This window comes from Crinia signifera, chromosome 9, assembly GCF_055691185.1.
Source record: "Crinia signifera chromosome 9, ASM5569118v1, whole genome shotgun sequence".
Lineage (NCBI taxonomy): Eukaryota > Metazoa > Chordata > Amphibia > Anura > Myobatrachidae > Crinia > Crinia signifera.
In genome coordinates this window covers 92,080,431-92,106,892 of record NC_139225.1, presented here as the reverse complement: position 1 = coordinate 92,106,892, position 26,462 = coordinate 92,080,431, and the positions used below count along the sequence as shown (strand labels likewise).

Below are 26,462 nucleotides of genomic sequence, written 5' to 3'. Positions count from 1 at the left end.
GCCTCAATGCCTCATCTCACCCTCCTCTGTCAGTACTGTACACTATGTTTTATGTGTTTATAGTTTAGCAAATCCCATTTTCAATGACACAGCATTGGCAAAGCTTACTTGTTACCCTGGGAACATTTAAAATGTATAATTCAATGTGATGGTTCCAAACAGCTCTGTAATCTACGCCAGGGGGAATGGCATTTGTCATACAGCTTCAACAAATACTGTACAGTATATGCAGATATCAAGAGAATGTTAATGAAATAAATGTTACCTTTTATAATAACCTGAGATGGCGCAGCTAAGGACCAGTTGTAAATAATGCAATGTTAGTGTTATGTTTTCTCTTTGTCCTGCTTGTGCCCATTGAGGAATCATTATGCGCTGTCTCCAGCATAGCGATTGCATACACTTCATAATTATGCAGACATGTTGCTAAAGCATTACAGTGCGCTGGAGAACAATGCTCACATATTTCAGGGAAATGTTCTTGAATAGGAAGCGTGAAAATCCCATTGAGTCATCCATTCTAAGATGGCATTCTTAATGAAGATTAAATGGAATTAAACTCTTTTAATTACAATTAATACAGCCTTTGGCTACTATGGACAGTGTTATCTCTTTTATGGACAGCTATGCTTCATCACTAATCTGATTTCTATGCTGTTGTTGAAACATTTCAGCTTGTGTAGATGAATTTGCCTATAACTATCTGGCAGCTGAAAATGTACTGGTCTGGATCCATGGACAAGCTAATGTGCATTCCTCCCAACTGTCCCTATTTCCGCAGCTGTCCCGCATCCCGCCCATAGGCGGCAGTGTCCCATGCTGAGAGTCCCCTTGTCACAGCAGTAAATAGATTCTGTGTGCAGCGGCGAAACAGAGGCGTGGCTTTTGCAATCATAGACATTTCCGCGAAGCCATGCCCCTTTACATTAACCCACACACCTTTTCATGGGTGTCCTGATCCTGGAATGTCCAATGTTGGAAGGTAAGTAATGTGAGACTGTTACATAAAGCCAAGCTGGAGTTGAGCTGTATATCACATGAAGATGCACAGTAGCTTAGCAAGAGATAAATCTCGGACAGTTAACATGTACAGTATAAATACTGTAAGTGCATACCACTATATGACAGTTTACCTAGATCTCCACCTCTCTGTATATTCACATTGCAGCATTTACACCAGACATACACTCAGTCCAGATATACAGTGCAACCAGCTCAGAATGTTCTAGTTAATCTATGACCGTCAGTTGGGAGGTCAGCCAGTACACCGCAGTTGTGTCCCTCTAAGCCTAAACACATTCGTTTTTCATTTACAGGCTCTCACAGGACCACATGTCCTGCATTACTAGAACACTATCTATATACACATTCATAGCTTTAATTAGGTTCACTGCTGCAGGTCAATCAGAGACTGAAATCTTGCCTAGCCTAATATGGAACGGACCACTTCCAACTGGGGGTATTCAATTATTGCCGGCTTTTTCAAGAGCTGAAAAATCTGTAATATTCTGATGGTTTAAGGTGATTTGGATTCGCCCCATTCAATGTTTGTGCAGATTTTTTGATGTTTGAAAAATCCAGCACACGGGAAGACCACTTGTGGTCAAATATCCCAGCATTTTTGCCCGATTTTGGGTCCATTGGCAATGCCAACTCGCCCTTAAAAAAAAGAGAAATGGCATGGGCGAAAGAGTACTCAAAAACAGACAAAAACACTGCAATTGAAGCCTATGGGGCAGATAGTGCTGTTTTCCAGATAGCCCCCAAAAAAACCCACTTAATTGAATACCCCATTAATTTGCTGTTCATTTTAAGGCCATCTTTTTAATAATTACAGTAAGCATGTAAAATGCAATGGAAAAACATAGGGAAGCCCTGGGAATGCCCTAGGACGCACCACTCCCACCTCATTAGAAGTGGCACTCCTCCTGGGTGTTCCATTCCATACAGTTATTACCAGGTGGCTGGGGTGATAGTGACTGCTGCTCAGTCTTTCTCTGTTAAACTGATGGCATTATCTGTTCTCTACCCGAGCATTGCTCTTTTAAGCATGCATGGTGATGGAAGCATGGCATGACACTCCATTTTTGTTTCCAGTTCTGGAATTGAAAGAACAAATAGTTTCACTGTAAATGGAGCCCATATATACTCAGAAGAAAAACATTGGGCAATAGACCAGCTTAGCTTGAGAACCCCCTCCATTTCCTCAGCTTATGCACACCCTGTAAAGGGGAAAGCTCTGCCAGTGACTGAACACCACAGGGCAGAGCACAGTACAGAACTCAGTCCTGGCTCCCTCACAGCACATAGTCAGTGATATTCCTCCAAGCTGCCTAAAGTACTGACAATGTTCTGTGATATTTACATTAATAGGACTTAGCATTTAGCTAATCCAAGCAAGGCACAGTGCATACTGCTAAGCATACCAGTACATGGATAAAGTACAGTAAATTGGTGGAATGTGTCCTTTGCTTCGGGTGCATTTCTAAAATAAGTGCTTCAGTGCTGCGGAATGCTCTTAATGTCTAATATTATGTAACAACCAATTAGAAGTATGCTTTTATTTTCTCAATTAAACTGGCATATTACATAATTGGATTACCCTGGATTGCAATTTGGGGTTGCATTCAGGTGCGGTTGGACTTCCTGGGAACCAGCAGTGATAGCACTGTATGGTGACACAGCATCTATTACAGGCAGATGGTGGGAGAAGTTGCATCCAATTCCCCCATGAGCCACTTGTCAGCTTCCTGGGAGGTTCACATAGAATTTGGCACTTGACATGCCATTTTTTCCATGCAATAGAAGGCATGCCAATCAGCAGCCACCATTTCTTTAGAATGTTTTTTTCCCAAATCTCCTGCTCACTTTCCGTCGTTTAAAGGTTGGACTTGCAGATAGGTGTGTGCACACTGGCACACACCTACGGATGGAATAGGACATGATACATGAGACAATTTGTTTTCCTTATTGCATACATTTAAATATGCAACCTGCGGTAATACCTGACACCCACTTTTGTTGTCCAAGTTAAACTAAATCGATCATTGCTAATTTGCGGTTCATTGCTCATTTACATTTTGATAGAAAGTGACCCTTTTCATTCAAGTGTAATAACAAGACTGTAAAATGCAAGCTTCTTAATTCTGTGTTGGAGAGCAGCGTTAACATGTCTCCAAGTGCTGAGAATATTTATTTATTTATTTATTAACAGTTTCTTATATAGCACAGCAAATTCCGTAGCGCTTTACAAACGAGATAGTAATACAACCATCTTGGTATTTACAGACAGTCAAAAGGTAGGAGGGCCCTGCTCGCAAGCTTACAATCTATAGAATAGACTTTATATATATATATATATATATATATAGACAGACGTGGAAAGGCACTCCAGGTGCAGGTGGACAACTGCCGGGGTGCCGCTGAGAGGGGGCAATGTAGAAGGGGGAGGCAGATGGCACTCGTCCGGGCTTAGGAGAAAACAATGTCAGACAACTCAAGGAGGTACCTCCTTGAGTTGTCTGACATTGTTTTCTCCTAAGCCCGGACGAGTGCCATCTGCCTCCCCCTTCTATATATATATATATATATATATATATATATATATATATATATATATATATATATATATACAGTCCATATTACTGACACTCGCATTTAAATGGAAATTGCTGGGGTGACATTCCAGATGTAGTGAGACTTGCTAGAAGGTCGCTACTGCATTCAGTAAAAATAGATGGAGTCACTCACCAGTCTTGCAATCAAACAGGGGTTATTTAATCAGGCAGCATGGCAAACAGTGATGGGCATGAGGCGGACCGAAACGTCGATGCCCATCACTGTTTGCCATGCTGCCTGATTAAATAACCCCTGTTTGATTGCAAGACTGGTGAGTGACTCCATCTATTTTTACTATATATATATATATATATATATATATATATATATATATATATATATATATATATATATATATATATATATATATATATATATATATAGCAAATAATTATTTTCAAAAGTCACAAATGTCACAAAAATGGCAACAATGTGCATAAATGAAAAATAAAAATGCAGAAAGCAGATTAGCAGAAACACAATGTTAAAATATGAGCTGTCTGAAAGGAAATTTATTATATCAGCTGCCATTTACATGATGTGTTTGAAAATGACAGTTAACAGCTGGTTGGTAGTTTATCTCTCAAGGGGGCAGATGTATTAAGCCTGGTAAAGAGGGCATGGATCATTAGGTCACCAGCAAGTAGTTTGACAAGCATTAGGTCAACACCACTTGGTCGACATGACTTAAGGTTGACATGCAGAAAGGTTGACATGGGTTAGGTTGACGGGGTCGACAGGGTCATTAGGTCAACATGGTTAGGGTCATTAGTTCGACATGGGTAAGCAGGGGCGGATTGGGAATTAAAACCAGCCCGGGAAATATTTTGAAGCAGCCCCAATGGGGGGGCGTGGTCTATCAATATGGGGGTGTGGCCTATTTCAACGAGGTCACGCCCAATTTTTGGATAGTGTCTCTCTGAGCTGCTGGCTATGTCCCTAGCCCCTCAGGCTGCAGAATAGGCGCATGCATACAGCGTTTATTCTGCAGCCTGTGGGGCTGGGGAGATAGAGATGGGGGGGGGGGGTGACAGGGGGTCACCCAACACAGTAGAGTGGCAGGGTGGAAGAGGATGCAGGGAGGGGGGGGGGACAGAGGGTGGCGTAGAATGCTGGGAGGGGAGATGCAGAGTGGCTGAGAATGAAGGGAGTGAGGATTTACGCAGGGTGGCACAGGACGCAGAGTGTGAGGGGGGCATGGTGGCACCGGATACAGGGTAGGAGGGGGAATGCAGAGTGGCAGGGGATGCAGGGAGGGGAGACAGTGATGCCCATTGTACATATGCCACACACCGTGATGCCCATTATACATATGCCACACACCGTGATGCCATTATACATATGCCTCACACGCAATGCCGTTATACATATGCCTCACACCGCGATGCCATTATACATATGCCGCACACCGTGATGCCCAATATACATATGCCTCACACCGCAATGCCATTATACATATACCACATACCATGATGCCCATTATACATATGCCACACACCGTGATGCCCATTATACATATGCCGCACACCGTGATGCCATTATACATATACCACATACCATGATGCCCAATATACATATGCCAAACACCGCAATGCCATTATACATATGCCGCACACCGTGATGCCCATTATACATATGCCGCACACCGTGATGCCCATTATACATATGCCACACCGTGATGCCCATTATACATATGCCGCACACCGTGATGCCATTATACATATACCACATACCATGATGCCCATTATACATATGTCACACACCCTGATGCCCATTATACAGTACATATGCCAAACACTGTGATGCCCATTATACATATGCCAAACACCGTGATGCCCATTATACATATACCACATACCATGATGCCCAATATACAGTACATATGCCAAACACTGTAATGCCCATTATACATATGCCAAACACCGTGATGCCCATTATACATTATGTGACACACCGTAATGCCCATTACACATTATGGGACACACCGCAATGCCCATTACACATTATGGGACAGACCGTAATGCCCATTACACATTATGGAACACACCATTATGAACATTACACATTATGGGACAGACCGTAATGCCCATTACACATTATGGAACACACCATTATGCCCATTACACATTATGGAACACACCGTTATGACCATTACACATTATGGAACACTCCGCTATGCCCATTACACATTATGGAACACACCGCAATGCCCATTACACATTATGGAACACTCCGCTATGCCCATTACACATTATGGAACACACCGTTATGCCCATTACACATTATGGAACTCACCGCAATGCCCATTACACATTATGGAACACACCGCAATGCCCATTACACATTATGGGACACACTGCAATGCCCATTACACATTATGGGACACACCGCAATGCCCATTACACATTATGGGACACACCGCAATGCCCATTACACATTATGGGACACACCGCAATGCCCATTACACATTATGGGACACACCGCAATGCCCATTACACATTATGGGACACACCGCAAAGCCCATTACACATTATGGAACTCACCGTAATGCCCATTACACATTATGGAACCCACCGCAATGCCCATTACACATTATGGGACACACCGTAATGCCCATTACACATTATGGGACAGACCGTAATGCCCATTACACATTATGGAACACACCATTATGAACATTACACATTATGGGACAGACCGTAATGCCCATTACACATTATGGAACACACCATTATGCCCATTACACATTATGGAACACACCGTTATGACCATTACACATTATGGAACACTCCGCTATGCCCATTACACATTATGGAACACACCGCAATGCCCATTACACATTATGGAACACTCCGCTATGCCCATTACACATTATGGAACACACCGTTATGCCCATTACACATTATGGAACTCACCGCAATGCCCATTACACATTATGGAACACACCGCAATGCCCATTACACATTATGGAACACACCGCAATGCCCATTACACATTATGGGACACACTGCAATGCCCATTACACATTATGGGACACACCGCAATGCCCATTACACATTATGGGACACACCGCAATGCCCATTACACATTATGGGACACACCGCAATGCCCATTACACATTATGGGACACACCGCAATGCCCATTACACATTATGGGACACACCGCAAAGCCCATTACACATTATGGAACTCACCGTAATGCCCATTACACATTATGGAACCCACCGCAATGCCCATTACACATTATGGGACACACCGTAATGCCCATTACACATTATGTGACACACCGTAATGCACATTACACATTATGTGACACACCGCAATGCCCATTACACATTGTGACACACCGCAATGCCGATTACACGTATGTATGTATGTATGTGTATATATATATATATATATATATACACACATATAGGTATATATACCTATATATGCATCTATATATATATATATATATATATATATATATATATATAATGAACATTTCTGTGGGGTGGCACTGGCTACTAGACAGTAGCGGACCCCATTGCAGGCAGCCTTGTAGTGGGCGGGTGCGCGGTGACGTCACACGCGCACCCGCAATCGTGATCCGGCCACCTCTGCACTGTCACAACTCACAATAGCTGCGGGAGGAGCTGCGTGCGGCCGCGCATGCACAGCAGCCCTCCAGCGGCCATTTTGACTTTGGGAGGAGGCGCTTGCCGCCGCCATCTTTGATTGGGCCATAGTGCTCCCTGCTGCTGCGGCGCCGCTAACCACGGAGATTGCGGCCCGGGAGGGGGTGTGAGCGACCGTTTCTGGACATTAATGTGCCGGCCCACCGGGAAATGGCCCGGTTTCCCGGTGGGCCAATCCGCCCCTGCTGTACAGTGACGTCACTGCTGGGGGACGCACCAGGCCAGCGCACAACGCCGGAGCGTCTCACTCACTCCATTTCACGTTATTGCACAGGTAAAGATATTTCACTTTTTTATGCATTTATAAAAAAGCTTGATAACAGTTAATAAGACTGAAATGCTGCCAAGCAACCTAATCGTTCCTGTTCCTAAGTGTGGGCAGGTCCGGCACTCCAAATTATTATATGGAATAACTGCGTCTGGTGCCCTCACTGCGTCCGGTGCCCGCACTTAGGAACAGGAATGATAAGGTTGCTTGGCAGCGTTTCAGTCTTATTAACGGTTATCAAGCTTTTTTATAAATGCATAAAAAAGTGACATACCTTTACCTGTGCAATATATAGATATATATAAATATATATATAAACATTTATATATATATATATATATATATATATATATATATATGTAGAAGATAATGTATTTTTAGAAATGTCTCCTCTGCTAGCAGATATATATATATTATAAGGGCACGGTAGTGCCCTTATATTAAGGCTGAATCCAACGAACGGATTTTTCCCATAGGGAACTTTTCGGATGGGGGCATGGTGTTTGAGGGACTGCACCTCAAAAGTGACTGGGCGTACTGAGCTGAAATTTGGCATGTACGCGTAGAATCGTCAACCGGTGCTGCGTGCCAAATTTCAGGGCGAAATATAAAAAAATGAGCAATTGGGAGCGATCTAAACTTCCAACTGCCAGTTTTTTTCTGACACTCGCGAAATGACACTTTGTCACCCATGTTAGTCTATGAGGGTTTTTTTGGGAAGGCATAACTCGGGGTAGGGGAACAATTGAGACTTGGGGTTTGTTTTATTAGGTAGATATTGTCCCAGTGGAGTGCCTTTTGGGGTTGAGGATTTTCAGATAGGTACAGTTTTTTTATAATTTAGTGAAACGTCCCCCATTATAAAGATAGGAGCTCCAACTTGTTGCGCAGCCGCAGATTCAATCAGCTGGGGGAGTACACAGAGAGGCTTCACTTGGGTGTACCAAGATGGCCGACTCCTGCTCGCAAACAGAAATTCTTTTGTGTAAGTGGAATTTGCAGTGTTTATGTTATACATGGGAGTGTGGGTGGGTGTAAGGATGGGTGCTGGGTGATCATTAGCCCTGACATGGCTGTAATTATATAGTTTTGTAAGGTCCGTGCTGTGCCAGTGACGGCTGTAAACTGAGTGAGTGACGTCATTAATTTATTCACTGCACTGCCGGGAAATTCAAATCTTACAGTCAGTGCTGCTCTATCAGTGGGAGCAGCAGACACTGCTGTGACTCTGTCAGTGTCAGCCAGCCAGCAATAGTGACCTGCATGTCTGACTTTCCCTCTCTGTAGTGGATAGTTAGGGGAGCAGCCAGTGAGAGTGGGTTCATGATGCTGACGTTGCAGAGCATAACCCAAGATGCAGAGAGACTCCCCTGCTGCCGCCGCTGCTGCCTCCCATGCTTCACAGATTAGGGTTACACGCTCGTAGTTACATGCCTTCCTCCGTCCCTTCCCCAGAATCCCCAATCCTCAGGGATGCGGGAAGTAGCGCTACACGTCTGGGGTGTAGTACTACTCTGAGCTCTCTCTTGGCCAGGACAGCGGGACCCAGCGGAACATCAGCAGCAGCGCTTAGCCATCCCCGAACCCTAGCCTGCAGGAGGCGCTAGCCGGAGGATGCCCTGGGCACAGAGCTCACGCAGGATGATCCCGCACACTCACTCAGGCTCCACATCCTGGAGGGGATGTATACGTGCAAGGATAGGGGTGAGAGCAGAGGGCAGCTATCGACAGGGGCGGATCGGTATGCAGTGCAGCGTGTGCTCCTGACTGCTCTGGCAGGCATCAGTGGGGAGACAAAGTGCACTGTGACTGTATTGTACACAGTCACGACAGGACCTGTCACTGTGCAGTCCCTCTTTGCCTGGGACAGCCACCAATGAGCTAACTGAGCTCACGCAGGCTAGCCCCTCCCCTCCTGTGACCACTGTCCTGACCTCAGGCTCAGGCTCCTCCTCTTCTCTCCTCCCGGGCAGCTTCAACTGCTTCCTCCCTTCTCCACGGTCCACAGTCACAAATCACAGCACAGGAGCTGCTGGCCTGGGTGAGTGCTTTTGTGAGGGGACATGGTTGGGGCTATCCCAAAATAGTTGTTATGTTAGAAACATGTGTCAGTGCTTATGTGTGTGGAATGGACTAAGTATGTCTCTGTGTGTGTAAAACTATGTGTAACATATGTGGGTGGGCCCTGTTGCTTTCATTAAATGTGTGTGTGTGTCTGCATGTGATTGTGTGGAAAAATACATGTCAGTGGTTTGTTTGTTTGTGTGTGTGTGTGTGTGTGTGGGTGGGTGGGGTGGGGGGGGGTTGGCTGTTGTTACAGTATCTGGTACTTGTATATAGATATTAGCATCTGTAACTATATATAAACTGGAATAGTTATGTGTGTATATGTGCCATTTGTATATGTGTTTCTGGTAATTGTATATGTGTATACAATCTGTATATTCCAAGGTTTATATGTATATATGAGTGTTTGTGTTTATATACAAGCCTATATATATTGATATACAATATGTGTACCTATGGACAGTATATATATGAGTGTTTGTGTTTATATACAAGCCTATATATATATTGATATACAATATGTGTACCTATGGACAGTATATTAGTTCAGTAGCATAGGGTTTAGAAGGGTATGTAATGTAGTGGGTTTAGAAGGGTCATTGATGTACAAGGGTGTACAGAGTTCATTAGTGTAGCTTATAGAGGGGTCTGTGATGTAGTGGCGGGTACAGAGGGGTCTGTGATGTAGTGGCGGGTACAGAGGGGTCTGTGATGTAGTGGCGGGTACAGAGGGGTCTGTGATGTAGTGGCGGGTACAGAGGGGTCAGTGATGTAGTGGCGGGTACAGAGGGGTCAGTGATGTAGTGGCGGGTACAGAGGGGTCAGTGATGTAGTGGCGGGTACAGAGGGGTCAGTGATGTAGTGGCGGGTACAGAGGGGTCAGTGATGTAGTGGCGGGTACAGAGGGGTCAGTGATGTAGTGGCGGGTACAGAGGGGTCAGTGATGTAGTGGCGGGTATAGAGGGGTCAGTGATGTAGTGGCGGGTATAGAGGGGTCAGTGATGTAGTGGCGGGTACAGAGGGGTCAGTGATGTAGTGGCGGGTACAGAGGGGTCAGTGATGTAGTGGCGGGTACAGAGGGGTCAGTGATGTAGTGGCGGGTACAGAGGGGTCAGTGATGTAGTGGCGGGTACAGAGGGGTCAGTGATGTAGTGGCGTGTATAGAGGGGTCTGTGATGTAGTGGCGGGTATAGAGGGGTCTGTGATGTAGTGGTGGGGATAGAGGGGTCAGTGATGTAGTGGTGGGTACAGAGGGGTCAGTGATGTAGTGGCGGGTATAGAGGGGTCAGTGATGTAGTGGCGGGTATAGAGGGGTCAGTGATGTAGTCGCGGGTACAGAGGGGTCAGTGATGTAGTGGCGGGTACAGAGGGGTCAGTGATGTAGTGGCGGGTACAGAGGGGTCAGTGATGTAGTGGCGTGTATAGAGGGGTCTGTGATGTAGTGGCGGGTATAGAGGGGTCTGTGATGTAGTGGTGGGGATAGAGGGGTCAGTGATGTAGTGGTGGGTACAGAGGGGTCAGTGATGTAGTGGCGGGTACAGAGGGGTCAGTGATGTAGTGGCGGGTATAGAGGGGTCAGTGATGTAGTCGCGGGTACAGAGGGGTCAGTGATGTAGTCGCGGGTACAGAGGGGTCAGTGATGTAGTGGTGGGTACAGAGGGGTCAGTGATGTAGTGGTGGATATAGAGGGGTCAGTGATGTAGTGGCGGGTACAGAGGGGTCAGTGATGTAGTGGCGGGTACAGAGGGGTCAGTGATGTAGTGGTGGGTATAGAGGGGTCTGTGATGTAGTGGTGGGTATAGAGGGGGCTGTGATGTAGTGGTGGGTATAGAGGGGTCTGTGATGTAGTGGTGGGGATAGAGGGATCAGTGATGTAGTGGCGGGTAGAGAGTGGTCAGTGATGGTCAGTGATGTAGTGTAGGGTATAGAGGGTCAGTGATGTAGTGGTGGGGATAGAGGGGTCAGTGATGTAGTGGCGGGAATAGAGGGGTCAGTGATGTAGTGGCGGGAATAGAGTGGTCAGTGATGTAGTGGCGGGAATAGAGGGGTCAGTGATGTAGTGGCGGTAATAGAGGGGTCAGTGATGTAGTGGCGGGTATAGAGGGGTCAGTGATGTAGTGGCGGGTAGAGAGTGGTCAGTGATGTAGTGTAGGGTATAGAGGGTCAGTGATGTAGTGGTGGGGATAGAGGGGTCAGTGATGTAGTGGCGGGAATAGAGAGGTCAGTGATGTAGTGGCGGGAATAGAGGGGTCAGTGATGTAGTGGCGGGAATAGAGGGGTCAGTGATGTAGTGGCGGTAATAGAGGGGTCAGTGATGTAGTGGCGGGTATAGAGGGGGCAGTGATGTAGTGCAGGGTCTAAGAAGTCAGTACAAATACTAATCCTTCATACACTAAAATTTAATTCAGCATCAAAATACAGGAAAAGGTATGCAATGTGGGTTAAAATAAAAAGGAGGGGTAGCAAACTCAGAGGTCAGATATGCGTGAACTGTGTAATGCCGCGCACCACATACCGCAATGTTTAAACTGAGGTATGCTATTTTTTTCTGTCAGCAAAGGAAATTTTTGCCCTGTGCTCCATCATTTGGTCTTCAGGCCCATACACACTGGTTCACTTTGAGCTGAAAGCAGCTCAGTTTGTCTATAGCTGCTTTCATCTCAAAAGCCACCCTATGCGTATGGGGCAGTGATCAGTGGTGAGCGCTGCTGCACGTTCTCGCATCATCGCTGGCCACCACTGCTCATCTGCACCTCCTCTCTTTTACCACCCCTGTCTCCTCCTCTAACCCCTGTCTCCTCTACAACCCAGTCTCATGCTCCAACAAGGAGATGCAGCCCTCTGCTGCCAGCACCGCGGATCAGGAGGAGGCCCACTGCTGTGGATAGCGGGGAGGAAGCCTGTCACCGTGGAATGGAAGGAGGAGGCCCAGCGCCAGGGATCACGAGAAAAAGTCTTGCACCGCAGATAGGAGGTTGAGGCTCTGCACCAGGGGAAAACAGACAAGAGGCCCGGCACGCCGGTTTGGGAGGAGGAGGCCCGTCGCCGAAGAGAGGGAGAGCTGCCCGAGGTACACTCTCCACTTTGATTGAGGGGGAGGAAGGATTAGGAGGCGCAAAGTAATTTCTGTAACTTTCAAACACCTGCCTGCTTCTGCTCTCCCTTCTCTACCACCCCCCTCTCCTCCTCTACCACCCCCTTCTCTGCCTCTACCACCCCTACTCCTCCTATACCATCCCCTCTCCCCCTTTACCACCCCTCTCCTCCTCTACACCCCCCTTTCCTCCTATTCCATCCCCTCTCCCCCTATACCAACCCTCTCCTCCTCTGCCATCCCTTCTCCTCCTCTACAACCCCCCATTCTCCTCCTCAACCACCCCCATCTCCTCCTCTACCACCCTCCATCTCCTCCTCTACCACTCCTCCTCTACCACCCCCCTTCTCCTCCTCTACCACTCCCTTCTCCTCCTCTACCACCACCCTTCTCCCCCCTCTCCTCCTCCACCACCCCCTCTCCTCCTCTACACCCCCCCCCTCTACTCCTATACCACTCCTTCTCTTCATCTACATCCCATCTCCCCCTCTACCACCCACGTCTCTTCCTCTACCACCCACATCTCCTCCTCCTACCACCCCTGTCCCCTCCTCTACCACCCCCTCTCCTCCTCTACCACCCCCTCTCCTCCTCTACCACCCCCTCTCCTCCTCTTCCCTCTCACTGTCCCCATTTCTTGTACCTCTCCCCACTCTGACTCCAATCCCTTTGTCCACCTTCCCTAGCTCCCTATGTGTCTCCCTGTAGCCACCTTTGTCTCTCTATCTCTCCCCATCACCCACTGCATCACCATCTACCTCTCCCCTGTGGTACTATCTCCCCATTTCCTCTCTCTCCTGTCACTCTGCCTTTCCAAGACATCACCCTCTTCTTCTCTCAATCATCTGTTCACTGTTACCCACTGTCTCTCGTCATTCCCTTTGAGGCCATGCCCTTGTTTTGAGGCAACGCCAACTGTTTTGGGAATATGCGCAAATAACCCCCCTCCCTTCCCTGTTATGGTGTCCTCCTGTAATTGTGTTCTGGAGCCACACCTGACGGGCAATGTATCAGTGGAGGCAACGCCGCACAGGGCCCTGCTGCTGGATGCGTCCCCACCTCCTCCCACCCCACCTCCTTCTCCATACACCGCAGTAAATATAAGGCCCGGTGCTGCTGGTTGTGGCGCCGCCTATTGTTATGCTGGCTCTGCCCACATGAGGCCACTTCCAGATATTTTCCAGGGCCACTTTTAGGCCCCAATCCGCCCCTGGCTATCGACATATTGCATCAAGCTTTAATGAGGCAGTTCACATTATGCTGACTAACCCCATGCAGGACCTTCCACCCTGGGATCCAAAAGACTGGGTGCCGGGGGATCGAGGATTAATTATTGGACTCATCTGGAGCAGGAGAGCGGGTCAGCAGCACAGCGGCAGCCTGTCACTGTGTGCAGACAGTGGCAGAGGCGTCCACCGCTGCGGAGCTTCTGCAGAGACACTCTCACGAGATGATGATTTCATCATCACTCGAGTCTTACTGTGTGTCTGCAGACTGCAGTAGCCTGGGGCCGGATGCTGTCTGCACATGAGAGGGGGGAAGTGCTGTGGAGCCGGAGGAGCTCAGCAAGCCTGAGCTCACTGGTCACTGTCTGCAAACAAACTAACAGTAAAAACGCATATCATGTGAACCCCTGGCAGAGCAAGTAACTCCATGACAACAAGCATGTATCCCCTGGCAGAGCATGTTAACCCTAGCAGAGTAAGTACCTCTCTTTTGTATCACATCCGAGGGCTACATGCACTATGGTCATCTATAGTTATGCTGACCGATACAAAGATAAATGCTACAGAAGTTAGGGGCATATCTGGCACTGTGGGGGGCATATCTGGCACTGGGGGGGGGGGCATATTGCACACTGGGGTCATATCTGGAACTGTGGGGGGAATATCTGGCACTGTGGAGGGCATACCTGGCACTGTCGGCGGCATATCGCACACTGGGGTCATATCTGGCACTGTGGGGGGAATATCTGGCACTGTGGGGGGCATATCTGGGACTGTGGGGGCATATCTGGCACTGTGGGGGGCATATCGCACACTGGGGTCATATCTGGCACTGTGGGGGGCATATCGCACACTGGGGTCATATCTGGCACTGTGGGGGGCATACCTGGCACTGTGGGGGGCATATCGCACACTGGGGTCATATCTGGCACTGTGGGGGGCATACCTGGCACTGTGGGGGGCATATCGCACACTGGGGTCATATATGGCACTGTGGGGGGAATATCTGGCACTGTGGAGGGCATATCTGGCACTGTGGAGGGCATATCGCACACTGGGGGCATATCTGGCACTGTGGGGGGCATGGCACTGTGGGGGGCATATCGCACACCTGGGGCAAACCTGGCACTGTGGGGGGCATACCTAGCACTGTTGAGGGCATATCTGGCACTGGGGGCATATCTGGTACTGTCTGGCACTGTGGGGGCATATCTGGTACTGTCTGGCACTGTGTGGGCATATGGCTGGCACTGGGGGCATATCTGGCACTGTGGGGGCATATCTGGTACTGTCTGGGCATATTTGTGGCACTGTGGGGGCATACCAAGCACTGCGGGGGCATACCAAGCACTGTGGGGGCATATCTGGCATATCTTCATTGTCTCTACTCCTGCACAGGACACGTGTCACCCTGATCTGTGCCGTTCCAGTCCCGGTGCTGGCAGCTGGAGGGGAGCAGAAGAGGAGAACCACGCGGTGCCAGCAGCAGAAGGTTAGGAAGCTCAGGAGAGTGCACTGAGGAGTGGAGGAGGGGGAAGACGGCTGCGGGGAACCTGGAACCAGAGGTCCGGACAGGATGAAGGAAGAGTTGCAGAGAGGTGAATCATTCAGAGTGTCCCCCAAAAAAGCAGCCTCCTTTGAAGCACAGTGGGCCAGGTTAGTAGCTACTACATACACCCTGAAGTCTAACACCATACCTCCCCAAACCTGCCATTAAGAGGGACACATCGCGTCCCGGCCGTCTCCCAACTGCCCCCCCCCCCCCCACCACCACCACCACCACGGGACACTGTGGGACAGTTGGAAGGTATGCTAACACTATCCCCCCACCCCCCAGCCTAACTCTAACTATATACCCCCCTCCCCCACAGGGTAACTATAACTATTCATCCCACTCCCCACCAGCCTAACACTAACTATACACCCCGCTCCCCGCAGTCTAAAGGTGCCCACAGACGCTACAATTGTACTGTGCTATGCGTTTTTGTCTGTACAATGGTTCTATACAATTTTTCTTCCAGCTTGCTATGAGATGTGCACTTGGATGCATGCGATGCGATGTGATGAACCCATGTTTGTAATGTTAAATTTCAGATGTAGTCTAAAAAGTACGTGCAGCACGTACTTTTTTAGACATACAATATCGGGCTCCCGGGAACGCGCATCGCATCGCACAAGCCCAAAAACACCATCCAATAATTGTACATAAGATGCAATTTGTGCTTAAAAAGTACAAAACGCATTCGATTATTGTAGCGTCTGTGGACACCTTAACACTCACTATACATCCCACTCCCCACCAGCCTAACACTCTCTATACATCCCACTCCCCACATCCAAACTTTAACTATACATCCCACTCCCCACAACCCAACCATTCTCCTCCCACCTGCAGCCTAACCCCACCCATCCCCACAGCCTAAACCTAACATACACTCCCCTCCGCAGCCTAACCATACATCCCGCTTCAGCCTATAACACTAATCACACAGACACACACCCCACAGCCTATAACCCTAACCATACACACCCCACAGCATATAACCCTAACCATACACACCCCGCAGCATATAACCCTAACCATACACACACCCCGCAGCATATAATCCTAACCATATACACCCCCCTCAGCCTATAACCCTAACCATATACACACCCTGCAGCCTATAACCCTAACCATATACACACCCTGCAGCCTATAACCCTAACCATACACACACCCCGCAGCCTATAACCCTAACCATACACACACCCCTCAGCATATAACCTTAACCATACACACACACCCCCAGCCTATAACCCTAACCATACACGCACACACCGCAGCCGATAGCCCTAACCATACACACACCCTGCAGCCTATAACCCTAACCTTACACACACACACCCCGCAGCATATAACCCTAACCATACACACACCCCACAGCATATAACCCTACCCATACACACCCCGCAGCATATAACCCTAACCATATACACCCCCCTCAGCCTATAACCCTAACCATATACACACCCTGCAGCCTATAACCCTAACCATGCACACACCCTGCAGCCTATAACCCTAACCATACACACACCCCGCAGCATATAACCCTAACCATACACGCACACACCGCAGCCTATAGCCCTAACCATACACACACCCTGCAGCCTATAACCCTAACCATACACACACACACCCCGCAGCCTATAACCCTAACCAAACACACACCCCGCAGCATATAACCCTAACCATACACACACCCCACAGCATATAACCCTAACCATACACACCCCGCAGCATATAACCCTAACCATATACACCCCCCTCAGCCTATAACCCTAACCATATACACACCCTGCAGCCTATAACCCTAACCATACACACACCCTGCAGCCTATAACCCTAACCATACACACACCCTGCAGCCTATAACCCTAACCATACACACACCCTGCAGCCTATAACCCTAACCATACACACACCCGCATCCTATAACCCTAACTATACACACCCCCCTCAGCCTATAACCCTAACCATACACACCCCCCTCAGCCTATAACCCTAACCATACACACCCCCCTCAGCCTATAACCCTAACCATACACACACCGCACAGCCTATAACCCTAACCATACACACACCGCACAGCCTATAACCCTAACCATACACACACCGCACAGCCTATAACCCTAACCATACACACACCCGCATCCTATAACCCTAACTATACACACACACCGCAGCCTATAACACTAACCATACAGATGGAGCGGGACTTATCTATCCAGGGGATGGCGATGGCGACGCCAGCTGCCATCCCCTGCCCCGCGCCATCTGTATGCCGGAAGGGGACGCGCGCGCACGAGTCCCCTTCCGACGATCACCCAGTGTCTACACCGGGTCCCCGAAGCCCCCTGAAGCGGGTGGCGGACAGGATTGCGTCCGCCTCGCCGCACGGATACTGAGACGCGCGTGCGTGGGGGACGCACGCGCGTCTCAGTCAGATGTAGCGCCGTGTTGCTGGCGGATCGCCAGCAACGTGCTGCTGGCGATTCGCCAGCAACAATAAGACCCGCTCCATCTGTACACACACCCCACAGCCTATAACACTAACCACACACACACCCTGCAGCCTATAACCCTAACCATACACACACCCCACAGCCTATAACACTAACCACAGACACCCCGCAGCCTATAACCCTAACCATACACCCCGCATCCTATAACCCAAACCATACACCCCGCATCCTATAACCCTAACCATACATACACCCCGCATCCTATAACCCTAACCATACACACACACCCTGCAGCCTATAACCCTAACCATACACACACCCTGCAGCCTATAACCCTAACCATACACACACCCCGCAGCCTATAACACTAACCACAGACACCCCGCAGCCTATAACCCTAACCATACACCCCGCATCCTATAACCCTAACCATACACACACACACCGCAGCCTATAACCCTAACCATACACACACACCCCAGCCTATGACCCTAACCATACACACACACACCGCAGCCTATAACCCTAACCATACACACACACCCCAGCCTATGACCCTAACCATACACACACACACCCCAGCCTATAACACTAACCACACACACACACCCCAGCCTCTGACCCTAACCATACACACACCCTGCAGCCTATAACCCTAACCATATACACCCCCCTCAGCCTATAACCCTAACATACACACAAACCCCGCAGTCTATAACCCTAACCATACACACACACACACCCCGCAGCCTATAATCCTTTACCATACACACACCCCACAGCCTATAACCCTAACCATACACACACCCCCCAGCCTATAACCCTAACCATACACACACACACTGTAGCCTATAACCCTAACCATACACACACACACTGCAGCCTATAACCCTAACCATATACACCCCCCGCAGCCTATAACCTTAACCATATACACCCCCCGCAGCCTATAACCTTAACCATGCACACACCCTGCAGCCTATAACCCTAACCATACACACACCCTGCAGGATATAACCCTAACCATACACACACCCTGCAGCCTATAACCCTAACCATACACACACCCTTCAGCCTATAACCCTAACCATACACACACCCTGCAGCCTATAACCCTAACCATACACGCAACGCAGCCTATAACCCTAACCATAAACACACCCTGCAGCCTATAACCCTAACCATACACACACCCTGCAGCTTATAACCTTAACATACACACACACACACCGCAGCCTATAACCCTAACCATACACACACCGCAGCCTATAACCCTTTACCATACACACACCCCACAGCCTATAACCCTAACCATACACACACCCTGCAGCCTATAACCCTAACCATACACACACCCTGCAGCCTATAACCCTAACCATACACACACCTGCATCCTATAACCCTAACTATACACACCCCCCTCAGCCTATAACCCTAACCATACACACCCCCCCTCAGCCTATAACCCTAACCATACACACCCCCCTCAGCCTATAACCCTAACCATACACACACCGCACAGCCTATAACCCTAACCATACACACACCCGCATCCTATAACCCTAACTATACACACACACCGCAGCCTATAACACTAACCATACAGATGGAGTGGGACTTATCTATCCAGGGGATGGCAATGGCGACGCCAGCTGCCATCCCCTGCCCCGCGCCATCTGTATGCCGGAAGGGGACGCGCGCGCACGAGTCCCCTTCCGACGGTGCTGCCGGCGGTCACCCGGTGTCTACACCGGGTCCCCGCAGCCCCCTGAAGCGGGTGGCGGACAGGATTGCGTCCGCCTCGCCGCACGGATACTGAGACGCGCGTGCGTGGGGGACGCATGCGCGTCTCAGTCAGATGGAGCGCCGTGTTGCTGGCGGATCGCCAGCAACGTGCTGCTGGCGATTCGCCAGCAACAATAAGACCCGCTCTATCTGTACACACACCCCACAGCCTATAACACTTACCACACACACACCCTGCAGCCTATAACCCTAACCATACACACACCCCACAGCCTATAGCACTAACCACAGACACCCCGCAGCCTATAACCCTAACCATACACCCCGCATCCTATAACCCTAACCATACACCCCGCATCCTATAACCCTAACCATACATACACCCCGCATCCTATAACCCTAACCATACACACACACCCTGCAGCCTATAACCCTAACCATACACACACCCCACATCCTATAACACTAACCACAGACACCCCGCAGCCTATAACCCTAACCATACACCCCGCATCCTATAACCCTAACCATACACACACACACCGCAGCCTATAACCCTAACCATACACACACACCCCAGCCTATGACCCTAACCATACACACACACACCCCAGCCTATAACACTAACCACACACACACCCCAGCCTCTGACCCTAACCATACACACACCCTGCAGCCTATAACCCTAACCATACACACACACCCCAGCCTCTGACCCTAACCATACACACACCCTGCAGCCTATAACCCTAACCATATACACCCCCCTCAGCCTATAACCCTAACATACACACAAACCCCGCAGCCTATAACCCTAACCATACACACACACACACCCCGCAGCCTATAATCCTTTACCATACACACACCCCACAGCCTATAACCCTAACCATACACACCTCCCCCAGCCTATAACCCTAACCATACACACACACACTGCAGCCTATAACCCTAACCATACACACACACACTGCAGCCTATAACCCTAACCATATACACCCCCCGCAGCCTATAACCTTAACCATATACACCCCCCGCAGCCTATAACCTTAACCATGCACACACCCTGCAGCCTATAACCCTAACCATACACACACCCTGCAGGATATAACCCTAACCATACACACACCCTGCAGCCTATAACCCTAACCATACACACACCCTGCAGCCTATAGCCCTAACCATACACACACCCTGCAGCCTATAACCCTAACCATACACACAACGCAGCCTATAACCCTAACCATAAACACACCCTGCAGCCTATAACCCTAACCATACACACACCCTGCAGCCTATAACCCTAACCATACACACACACCGCAGCCTATAACCCTAACCATACACACACCGCAGCCTATAACCCTTTACCATACACACACCCCACAGCCTATAACCCTAACCATACACACACCCCCCCCCAGCCTATAACCCTAACCATACACACACACACACTGCAGCCTATAACCCTAACCATACACAGACAAACTGCAGCCTATAACCCTAACCATATACACCCCCCGCAGCCTATAACCTTAACCATATACACCCCCCGCAGCCTATAACCTTAACCATGCACACACCCTGCAGCCTATAACCCTAACCATACACACACCCTGCAGGATATAACCCTAACCATACACACACCCTGCAGCCTATAACCCTAACCATACACACACCCTGCAGCCTATAACCCTAACCATACACACACCCTGCAGCCTATAACCCTAACCATACACACAACGCAGCCTATAACCCTAACCATAAACACACCCTGCAGCCTGTAACCCTAACCATACACACACCCTGCAGCCTATAACCCTAACCATACACACACACCGCAGCCTATAACCCTAACCATACACACACCGCAGCCTATAACTCTTTACCATACACACACCCCACAGCCTATAACCCTAACCATACACACACCCCCCCAGCCTATAACCCTAACCATACACACACACACTGCAGCCTATAACCCTAACCATACACACACACACTGCAGCCTATAACCCTAACCATACACACACCCTGCAGCCTATAACCCTAACCATACACACCCCCCTCAGCCTATAACCCTAACCATACACACACCCTGCAGCCTATAACCCTAACCATACACACACCCTGCAGCCTATAACCCTAACCATACACACACCCTGCAGCCTATAACCCTAACCATACACACACACCCTGCAGCCTATAACCCTAACCATACACACCCCCCTCAGCCTATAACCCTAACCATACACACCCCCCTCAGCCTATAACCCTAACCATACACACACCCTGCAACCTATAACCCTAACCATACACACCCCCCTCAGCCTATAACCCTAACCATACACACACCCTGCAGCCTATAACCCTAACCATACACACACCCTGCAGCCTATAACCCTAACCATACACACACCCGCATCCTATAACCCTAACTATACAAACACACCGCTGCCTATAACACTAACCATACAGATGGAGCAGGACTTATCTATCCAGGGGATGGCGATGGCGACGCCAGCTGCCATCCCCTGCACCGCGCCATCTGTATGCCGGAAGGGGACGCGCGTGCATGAAGTGCGCGCGCGTCCTCTTCCGACGGTGCTGCCGGCGGTTACCCGGTATCTAAACCCTGAAGCGTGTGGCGGACAGGATTGCGTCTGCCTCGTCGCCCGGATACTGAGACGCGCGTGTGTGGGGGGACGCACGCGCGTCTCAGTCAGATGGAGCGCCGTGTTGCTGGCGATTCGCCAGCAACAATAAGACCCGCTCCATCTGTACACACACCCCACAGCCTATAACTCTAACCACACACACACCCTGCAGCCTATAACCCTAACCATACACACACCCCACAGCCTATAACACTAACCACAGACACCCCGCAGCCTATAACCCTAACCATACACCCCGCATCCTATAACCCTAACCATACACACACACACACCGCAGCCTATAACCCTAACCATACACACACACCCTGCAGCCTATAACCCTTACCATACACACACCCCGCAGCCTATAACCCTAACCATACACACACCCTGCAGCCTATAGCCCTAACCATACACACACCCTGCAGCCTATAGCCCTAACCATACACACACCCCGCAGCCTATAACCCTAACCATGCACACCCCCGGCAGCCTATAACCCTAACCATACACACACACACCGCAGCCTATAACCCTAACCATACACACACACACCGCAGCCTATATCCCTAACCATACACACACCCTGCTGCCTATAACCCTAACCATACACACACACACTGCAGCCTATAACCCTAACCATACACACACACACCGCAGCCTATAACCCTAACCATACACACAACGCAGCCTATAACCCTAACCATACACACACCCTGCTGCCTATAACCCTAACCATACACACACACACTGCAGCCTATAACCCTAACCATACACACACACACACCGCAGCCTATAACCCTAACCATACACACAACGCAGCCTATAACCCTAACCATACACACACCCTGCTGCCTATAACCCTAACCATACACACACACACTGCAGCCTATAACCCTAACCATACACACCCCGCGGCCTATAACCCTAACCATACACACACCCCACAGCCTATGACACTAACTATACACACACCCTGCAGCCTATAACCCTAACCATACACACACACCCTGCAGCCTATAACCCTTTACCATACACACACCCGACAGCCTATAACCCTAACCGTACACCCCCCCCAGCCTATAACCCTAACCATACACACACACCCTGCAGCCTATAACCCTAACCATACACACACCCTGCAGCCTATAACCCTAACCATACACACACACACCGCAGCCTATAACCCTAACCATACACACACACACCGCAGCCTATAACCCTTTACCATACACACACCACAGCCTATAACCCTAACCATACACACACACCCCCAGCCTATAACCCTAACCATACACACACACACTGCAGCCTATAACCCTAACCATACACACACCGCACAGCCTATAACCCTAACCATACACACACCCTGCAGCCTATAACCCTAACCATACACACACCCTGCTGCCTATAACCCTAACCATACACACACCCTGCAGCCTATAACCCTAACCATACACACACCCTGCAGCCTATAACCCTAACCATACACACACCCTGCAGCCTATAACCCTAACCATACACACCCCCCTCAGCCTATAACCCTAACCATACACACACCCTGCAGCCTATAACCCTAACCATACACACACCCTGCAGCCTATAACCCTAACCATACGCACACCCGCATCCTATAACCCTAACTATTCACACACACACCGCAGCCTATAACACTAACCATACAGATGGAGCGGGACTTATCTATCCAGGGGATGGCGATGCCAGCTGCCATCCCCTGCCCCGCGCCATCTGTATGCCGGAAGGGGACGCGCGCGCATGAGGTGCGCGCGCGTCCTCTTCCGACGGTGCTGCCGGCGGTTACCCGGTATCTACACCCTGAAGCGTGTGGCGGACAGGATTGCGTCTGCCTCGCCGCCCGGATACTGAGACGCGCGTGCGTGGGGGGACGCACGCGCGTCTCAGTCAGATGGAGCGCCGTGTTGCTGGCGGATCACCAGCAACGTGCTGCTGGCGATTCGCCAGCAACAATAAGACCCGCTCCATCTGTACACACACCCCACAGCCTATAACACTAACCACACACACACACCCTTCAGCCTATAACCCTAACCATACACACACCCCACAGCCTATAACACTAACCACAGACACCCCGCAGCCTATAACCCTAACCATACACCCCGCATCCTATAACCCTAACCATGCACACACACACACCGCAGCCTATAACCCTAACCATACACACCCTGCAGCCTATAACCCTTACCATACACACACCCTGCAGCCTATAACCCTAACCATACACACACCCTGCAGCCTATAGCCCTAACCATACACACACCCCGCAGCCTATAACCCTAACCATAAACACACCCTGCAGCCTATAACCCTAACCATACACACACCCTGCAGCCTATAACCCTAACCATACACACACCCTGCAGCCTATAACCCTAACCATACACACACCCTGCAGCTTATAACCCTAACCATACACACACCCCACAGCCTATAACACTAACCACAGACACCCCGCAGCCTATAACCCTAACCATACACCCCGCATCCTATAACCCTAACCATACACACACACACCGCAGCCTATAACCCTAACCATACACACACACCCTGCAGCCTATAACCCTTACCATACACACACCCTGCAGCCTATAACCCTAACCATACACACACCCTGCAGCCTATAACCCTAACCATACACACACCCTGCAGCCTATAACCCTAACCATACACACACCCTGCAGCCTATAACCCTAACCATACACACACCCTGCAGCCTATAACCCTAACCATACACACACCCTGCAGCCTATAACCCTAACCATACACACACCCTGCAGCCTATAACCCTAACCATACACACACACCGCAGCCTATAACACTAACCATACAGATGGAGCGGGACTTATATATCCAGGGGATGGCGATGGCGACGCCAGCTGCCATCCCCTGCCCCGCGCCATCTGTATGCCGGAAGGGGACGCGCGTGCATGAGGTGCGCGCGCGTCCTCTTCCGACGGTGCTGCCGGCGGTTACCCGGTATCTACACCCTGAAGCGTGTGGCGGACAGGATTGCGTCTGCCTCGCCGCCCGGATACTGAGACGCGCGTGCGTGGGGGGACGCACGCGCGTCTCAGTCAGATGGAGCGCCGTGTTGCTGGCGGATCACCAGCAACGTGCTGCTGGCGATTCGCCAGCAACAATAAGACCCGCTCCATCTGTACACACACCCCACAGCCTATAACACTAACCAAACACACACCCTGCAGCCTATAACCCTAACCATACACACACCCCACAGCCTATAACACTAACCACAGACACCCCGCAGCCTATAACCCTAACCATACACCCCTCATCCTATAACCCTAACCATACACACACACACACACCGCAGCCTATAACCCTAACCATACACACACACCCTGCAGCCTATAACCCTTACCATACACACACCCTGCAGCCTATAACCCTAACCATACACACACCCTGCAGCCTATTGCCCTAACCATACACACACCCTGCAGCCTATAGCCCTAACCATACACACACCCCGCAGCCTATAACCCTAACCATGCACACCCCCGGCAGCCTATAACCCTAACCATACACACACACACCGCAGCCTATAACCCTAACCATACACACACACTCCGCATCCTATATCCCTAACCATACACACACCCCACCGCCTATAACCCTAACCATATACACCCCCCTCAGCCTATAACCCTAACCATACACACACACCCCGCAGCCTATAACCCTAACCATACACGCACACACACCCCGCAGCCTATAACCCTAACCATACACACAAACTCCCCGCAGCCTATAACCCTTTACCATACACACACCCCACAGCCTATAACCCTAACCATACACACACCCCCCCAGCCTATAACCCTAACCATACAAACACACACTGCAGCCTATAACCCTAACCATACACACACACACTGCAGCCTATAACCCTAACCATATACACCCCCCGCAGCCTATAACCTTAACCATATACACCCCCCGCAGCCTATAACCTTAACCATGCACACACCCTGCAGCCTATAACCCTAACCATACACACACCCTGCAGGATATAACCCTAACCATACACACACCCTG

At 49.7% G+C, this 26,462-nt stretch overlaps 1 protein-coding gene and 1 long non-coding RNA gene across 2 annotated transcripts in view; both read left to right on the top strand.

Moving 5' to 3' along the window:
• DCX (doublecortin) overlaps positions 1-26,462 on the top strand; it is a 164,277-nt gene that overhangs the window by 64,157 nt on the left and 73,658 nt on the right. The window lies entirely within an intron of this gene.
• On the top strand, positions 8,132-25,127 carry LOC146035758 (uncharacterized). The gene is made up of 3 exons (XR_014460713.1): positions 8,132-9,607; positions 12,445-12,703; positions 15,352-25,127. It is a non-coding gene; the product is annotated as an uncharacterized LOC146035758 (long non-coding RNA).